The sequence below is a fragment of the Sesamum indicum genome, linkage group LG1, assembly GCF_026168435.1.
Source record: "Sesamum indicum cultivar Baizhima isolate 11 linkage group LG1, ASM2616843v1, whole genome shotgun sequence".
Lineage (NCBI taxonomy): Eukaryota > Viridiplantae > Streptophyta > Magnoliopsida > Lamiales > Pedaliaceae > Sesamum > Sesamum indicum.
In genome coordinates this window covers 2,758,702-2,766,503 of record NC_142657.1, presented here as the reverse complement: position 1 = coordinate 2,766,503, position 7,802 = coordinate 2,758,702, and positions in this window count along the sequence as shown.

Genomic DNA, 7,802 nt, shown 5'->3' with positions numbered 1-7,802 from the left:
TATGCACAAGACCTGATGTTGCCTATGCAATTAGTTGCCTTAGTAGATTCATGTCTAACCCTGGTCCCCCTTACTGGGAAGCTCTGAAATGGTTGCTTAGATATTTGGGTGGGTCTGATAACATTGGTATTACTTTCTCTAGATATTCTGATGATACACGTCTTGTTGGATATGTAGATTCGAATTATGCAAACGACAGAGATAGTCGTAAATCCACCTCATCTTATGTGTTCACCTTTTGTGGTTCATGCATTAGTTGAAAATCCCAACTTCAACATATTGTTGCATTATCTACAACCGAAGCCGAATATATTGCTACCAAAGAAGCTTTTAAAGAAGCCTTATGGCTTGATGGGCTTATAAAAGAAATTGATTTTTTGAAAGAAAAACTTGTGATTTTTCTGATAGTCAATCCTCTATTCAATTGTGCAAAAACCCCGTTTTTCATGATAGAACAAAGCACATAGATGTTAGGTATCATTTCATTAGAGATATTGTAGGGAGAGATATGATAAAACTTGAAAAAACTAGCTCTGAAGAAAATCCTGCAGATATGGGCACTAAATACTTACCTTCGGAGAAATTCAGTAAGTGTTTAAATATAATCCATTTAAATTCTGACTAACCAAAGTCTTTCTATCTATAGTTTTTATTCTGCAGGTACACCCACGGAGTATTTTTATGGCAATAATGAAAAAGACCAGATCCAACACCCCTGACCTACCTTAATGGGTATTTGGTCCACGGTGGGGTATGTTAGAAAATATGACCCAAAACTAAAAGCCCACAAACCATTTGGAGGCCCTCCACCTGGATCCGACCCATCTCGGTTACCCGATCCGGTTTGCTCACTTTATATACCTCTCTCAAACCCTAATATGCTAACCTCTCTCTTCCCCTCTCTTTTCCGCCGACTTACACCTTTCGCTCCGTAACCTCTCCTATGGCTGTTACAACTTCTCACCTTCTCAACATCCGGCAGTTTTCTAAAGCCAATCCGATGGCTTTAATAAAACCGCCCAACGGATTTGTTCCATGGACGGTTCCTTGAAATCTATATAAAAAGGGTGTTTCATCCCTATTCACGGGCGCGAACTAGAAATCTGTTTTCTATCCCCCTTTATTTCTCTGAAAATCTCTATGATCACACTGTGTGTGTTGGGTTTACGGTGACGAGTTTATTTCAGATCTGCGTGATCTGAGTCCCTTGGGTGATCTTGTGGAGGAGCAACCGTGGTTTGTTAGGGTTTTGGTTCGGGTACGGTATTGTGGTGACCGTGCACCTTTATATTGGATCTGGCTTAATACCTGAGCCATTTTCAAACAAGTTTTGATTTCTTCTGTTTTGTATTTTGTATTATTCATTTCTGTATTTTTCATTCGATTTGTAATATTGAGGAGCTTATACTCAATATCAGTTGTAATAGTTGGGTAGGTTTTCATTGTGAAAGAAATACCACTAGAGGGTTATTCCCTACATAACCATCCCTAACAACCTGCCTACGTAGATAACAATCTAGCAAACTACTAACTGGCTATAACAGAAAACGTAACAAACAAGCAACAATAAAAAAAAAAACATCAAGGATAAATAAGTTGCCGTGTAGAGGTCGCTGATCACTATGAGGAGATCGCTGGTGAGGATCGATTATCGCTCTAGAGGTCGTTGTGTGGAGGAACCTATATGTCGCTATAGCCCCCCCTCAAGATGGAGTCGAGGAAGTAAGGCCCAGCTTCCAAAGGAAGCGCCCGAAATCAGCAACAGGTAGAGATTTTGTGAAGAGGTCAGCGACCTGATCAGAACCACGAATGTGAGAAGGGGAGATGAAAATCGAGCTTGAACTAATCTCGAACAATATGGCAGTCAATGTCGACCTGTTTGGTGCACTTATAAAAGACGGGATTTAGGATGATGTGGATGGCAGTATTGTTGTCGTACCAAAAAGAGATAGGTAGCGGAACAGAGACATGGAGGTCGCGCAGCACATAGAAGATCCAGAGGAGCTCGCAAACAGTAGAGGCCATGCAATGATACTCGGCCTCAGCAGATGATCTCGAGATGGTGGCTTACTTCTTGGTCTTCCACGAGATAAGGGACGACCCAAGAAACACACAGAATCCAATAACTGAGCATCAAGAGTCATGTCAAAAAACCCAGGACGTATCAGAATAGGCACTAAAAGTTCGAGAGCTAGTGGAGGAAAAGAATAAACCAGTTGACAACGACCCCTTCAGCTAACGAAGGATATGAAGGACAACATCCTAGTGAGAAGAGCGAGGTGCTTGGATTAACTGACTTAGTTGCTGGACAGCAAAGGAAATGTCTGGACGAGTAAAGTCGAGATATAAAAGGCGATCGATGAGCCGCCGAAAGCGATCTGATCAGTGAGTAAGGAACCGTCATCCTGCACTAATTTGATTCCTGGTGGCAACGGGGTAGAGACAGGTCTGGTATCAAGTATTGAGGTGTCAACCAGAATGTCCTGTAGGTATTTACGTTGGTGACCTGTAAACCATGAGAGGAACGGGCGAGCTCGAGCCCAAGAAAGTACTTAGTCGGTTCAAGGTCTTTGATGGTGAACAAATGATCAAGATAGGCTTTGATAAAGTCCAGAGAGAGGATGACGACCTAGTGAGGAGGATGTCATCGACATAAACCAATAAGGTAGCAAGCTCGCTTGAGGCTTTCTTAATAAAGAGATAATGTTCATGGCTTGATTGATGGAAACCAAAAGCGAGCAGCTGATTGGTGAGCTCCAAATTCCACTGCCTAGAGGCTTGTTTAAGTCTATCTAGTGACCTTTGTAGCTTGCAAACCTGTCCATCGGGAACGCCAATGAGGCCCTCAAGGGGATCCATATAAACATACTCCTCCAAAAAACCATGGGGAATGCATTGTTAATGTCAAGTTGTAACATTGGCCATGAATTGGAGGTTGCTAACGCGAGAAAGATTCGTACAGTAGTAGCCTTAGCAACTGGAGAGAACGAGTCAAAATAATCCACCCATCGAGCAGATTATAGCCCTTTGCCACCAAACGGGCTTTATAGCAGTCAATGGACTCGTCGGGATGGAGTTTCAGCTTGTAGACCCCAATGCGAACTAATAGTGCATTTCTCAGGTGGTAAGGTTGTTAGAATCCAAGTTTTGTTCGCAGCAAGTGCATCTAGCACCTTAGAGATAGCATCCACTTAATTCATATCCTTACAAGCCTGCAAATAACTGTTAGGCTCTTGCAAAGCATATAAGTGGGCAACAAATGTAAAATGTGGGTGTAAGATGCATATATGCAAGAGGGAGAGGTGAGGGTGCAGTGATAATCATAATTAGACAACCTAAAAGGTCTAGAGTGAGGTCACTAAAATCTACGAAGTGGAACGGAGGTTGGAGGGCTCGGCACAGGATCAGCAGAAGAGGGAGTGGCCATAGTAGGGGGGTAGCTGGGTCGCTCAAGGGAGCAAAAAGGTCCAAGTCATTACAGTAAATAATAGCATGTACACTTGTATAGGAAAAATATAAAATTTTAATCCTATAATTTATGGGGTGGTATTTTTTATCCTGCGTTAAATAGTTTTTGCAATTTAATCCTATAACATTAAAATTATGGAAAATTTCATTCTTTTTTGAGTAATTTGACAGAAAAATTGCATGTAACTTGTACATAACTCAAATAAATTGCAATTTTAGTGTAACTTAAGGAGCATCATCAATTTTGATCTTGTGGCTTAAGAGACTTGACAAATTTTGTCGAGCACGAATTGATTTACAGGACTAGGATTACAATTTAATTGTGTCATGTGCAAACCACATGCGATTTTTCAATCAAATTGTACGAAAAAGAAATAAAATTGTAAAAATTATAAAGTTACAGGATTAAATTATAAAAATCAATTTGTACAGGACCAAAAATGGCACACCCATTGTGTTACTGAACTAAAATTATAATTTTTCCCATTTATATATATGTTGTAAGCGTTAATTTTATCGTATCTAAAAAATTGAAACACAGATAAAAGAATATAGATAAAAATGTCAAACTGGGTACAATCTCTATTCAATCCCTTGATTCTTCTCTTTCAAAATATCTTTGACATATCTGACAAATTCAAAGGGTAATCTCTACATAGATCTCATTTGAACTTGAATTAGAATTTCTATAACGTTAATTCGGCGACTTAGGCCTGTGATCCCGAATTAAACAATATAGTCTTGGCTTGGAATTTTATGATTTGAAAGTGGATTTTCCATTTGGATCTTCTTGAGAAGATACTTGAATATTTATAATGTTAACTCGAGACTTAGTGCTTATAATATCAAATTAAACGCTCTAATTTGTGTTGCACCTTTGACAAAAGAGTTGATCTCTGCCTTGAACGCCTTTAAATATTCTTGAGCTCGAAAAACTTCCTAGAGATAATTATTTGGCTTTCTTTCCTTCCTTTATTGTTCATTATCTCTTTATATTTTAATTTAAAGGGATAAATATATCAAATATTTGGAATGATATGATTGGTTAATTTGACATTATCTCTTTAATATTTATATTTTTTTTAAAGTGATGAACATCACAAATATTTGTCTTGATTTGATTAGAGGGTACATGCAATTGCTCCACATTGGCCTATCTGATTGGCTGAAATCTTTGATTGCGAAGCATTATTTGATTGGTTGAAATACATTTCGCAACGCGAGAGTGTCCCGTATGGTTTCCTTCGTGAAGGGTCATTTTGACACTTGTCGGCCATTGATTTGATGACAAAATATATATTAAAATGTCAATTAAATTAACTATTTATACTTAAAATTAATTTAGTAAAATTATAAAATATAAATAGAAAATAATTATAATTAATTAATTTGCCTACATATGAATAAGTATGTAAGTGCCTTTATATTATACTTCATCAAACAATTGAAATTTTAAATTACTCATGAGATCTACATACTTATCTAAGCACTTAATTGATTTCATTATATAAAGATAAGAATACATTTATATATGTGTGTAAAAGTATATGAATATTTTTAATGTATTAGTAACATGAATATATTGCACGTATTTAATATAGATATTATTTGTCATATAATTAAAACAAAGTATTATTTGTGTGTGGTAAATAAACATATATATATATATGTATTGTATGTATTACATATAACTTTCTGTATATTTATTGTATTACAATTACAATATTTGTGAACTAATCTTTTATAACTGTAACTTTGTAGAAGGTTATTGTAGTAAAGTATAAAAAAAATAAAAATAAATAGTTCATTCCGAATGTTTTAATTTGGGAAATTATTAAAATTAACCAAGTGTCCTGAGCGAAGGAATGCCTAATCTCATAAGTCTAGAAATTGGCATTTTGATGGGAATATATAGGGCTTCTTAGTTCTAAATTAGATTAAGTATTAGGGTAAATTACAATCACCTTCGAAATTTAACGAATTTATAAATATTTTCTTATTATTTAAAAAATTTTAAAGACCCCCAAATTTTAATGTCCGTCTAACAACGAGTCCAATCTGTTAGGTTTACATTCAAGTTTTGTGGTGAACTCGCCAAAATGCTATTTTGTATTACAAATTATAACTTTATATACATATATATATATATTATAATTTTCTAAGATATTTTTGAACTAATATTCACCCTGAATTATTTATTTTAAACGCCCTCAATTTTTTTTATATTTTTTCAAATATATATTTTTTATTTTTAAAAAAATTCAACAAGGGTAAATAGTAATATCTACTCACTGTTTTAGGGCTACATAATTATTTTTTATTTGATGGGATATTTGTAATTTTTCAAACAATGAAAAAATATTAATAATTATATCAAACTTAAAAATGAATAGTTGTAATTTACCCAAAGTATTACGGAATATTTGAGAATACTCGTTCAATTTCTCGAGCTCCATTCACTATATATGGCAATCTTGCCAAGAGTTCCAAAAAGGGTGAATAGCAATTCACCCTCATGTAATATTAAAAATTAATAGATTATCCTCTTATAAAACAAATAGCAATTTAGCCTCATATGTTTTAAAAAATGAAACAATTTACCTCCATGTCTAAGGAGGAAAATTACTTCATTTTTTAAAACATATGGAACAAATTGTTACATCTTGAAAAATATAAACAGATAAATTACTAATTTATTTTTCATAAAAAATTGCTTGTCTATTTCTATAATACATATAGATAAATTGAAATTTACCCATTCAAAAAATCATTCCAAACAACTAAAAAGGCAATGGCGGAGAATGTCATGAAGGAAAATCATGCATTTGATGGGTTGGTGGGGGGTGGGGGGGCCTGAAGACATGTCGTCAATCATATCTCTTGCCCAAGATTGTCCGGTTCTCCTCTTGGATGGATTTCCATTAATGTAAACGGACAGGCTCTGGAGATCTGAGATCTTCAGTCAGATAGTGGAGGCATTTCCTCCATTCATCCAGATTTCTTCCTCACATACGACACAAAGTTGTTATGAACATTGATTAATCATGTTAAAATTATAAGAAAATATTTTAATTATAATTAAATATCATAAAAAATATTAATTAATCATAATAAAATTTTAAATTTTTATTTTAATATTATTGAACCGTGATTACTGTAGCAAAAACACAATTATCGCCTAGTCATGGATCTATCTCCATTAATGTAAAAGGATATGATTAGGAGATTTTCGGCATTTTGGTCCATTCATCCAGATATCTCTGCCCCACATACCTTCAGATGGAAAATTGTTGCCAAATCAATTTTCAATCACTGGGGAGTATTTTAATGTTTTTAATCCAAAAACGAGAAAAAAACAAATAATGAAAACGGTAGGCTGCATGCCATACTTGGAAGAGCAATCACAGCCACATGTGTGGAGGATATATAGCAACCAGAACATGTAGTTGCTTTTGTAGCGACCAAATCGGATTATAAACAATTCACCCTCTGTGTTAATGAAAAAGTATAAAAAAATTCCTGTAAAATAAAGTAAAAAAAAATATATTTTGTAATTTAAGAAATAATGCAATTTACGTCTCTCTATACATAAGGGGATGAATCGCACTTTATTGTTTTATAGGGACTTTTTTACACTTTTCAATTAATACAGGAAAATAAATTGTACTTAACCCTAAGGAGATCAGCAAGAATTGAACTCTTATATTACAAAGGGCTCAAGGGAGCAAAATTGCATTTTTCCCTACCATACTCTTATATTATTTTTTGATGGAAAGTAGCTCTTGATAATAAACGTGAGAAAAAATTGAAATGTGAGGGTCAAAAGTGTAAATCGTTTTATTATGTAGGACGAAAAATGCAATTTTTCGCTACCTATTCATTATTGGTTGATTCTTTGTTCATTTTCATCAATGGTCTTAGTTTTCTCAAACTACAAATCTGGATGTCATGCCTTTAATAAATTATTTTATTATTTAATCTTAAAATTAAATTTAATTTCGTGAATGTATAGTCTAATGAAAAGCTTATCCATCGTTAACTTTTTGTATTACTATATGAATTTGCCAAAATTATGCGTATATTATTTATGACAGGTTAAGAATGCTTAGAAGTAAATGCCATACAACCAATATAATGTGTTTGGATTAATATCTATACTAATATATATATATATATATATATAAGAAAAAAAAGAAAAGCTCCTCCACACTAAAAAATGGCGGTTAATGACAAGTGGGAGTTTAGGGGAATTTACCGCGGCTAAATAATAACAGTAATATGACAAAAAAAAATTGCAGAAATAAAATAGGAGGGGTTTAGAAAACATTAACACC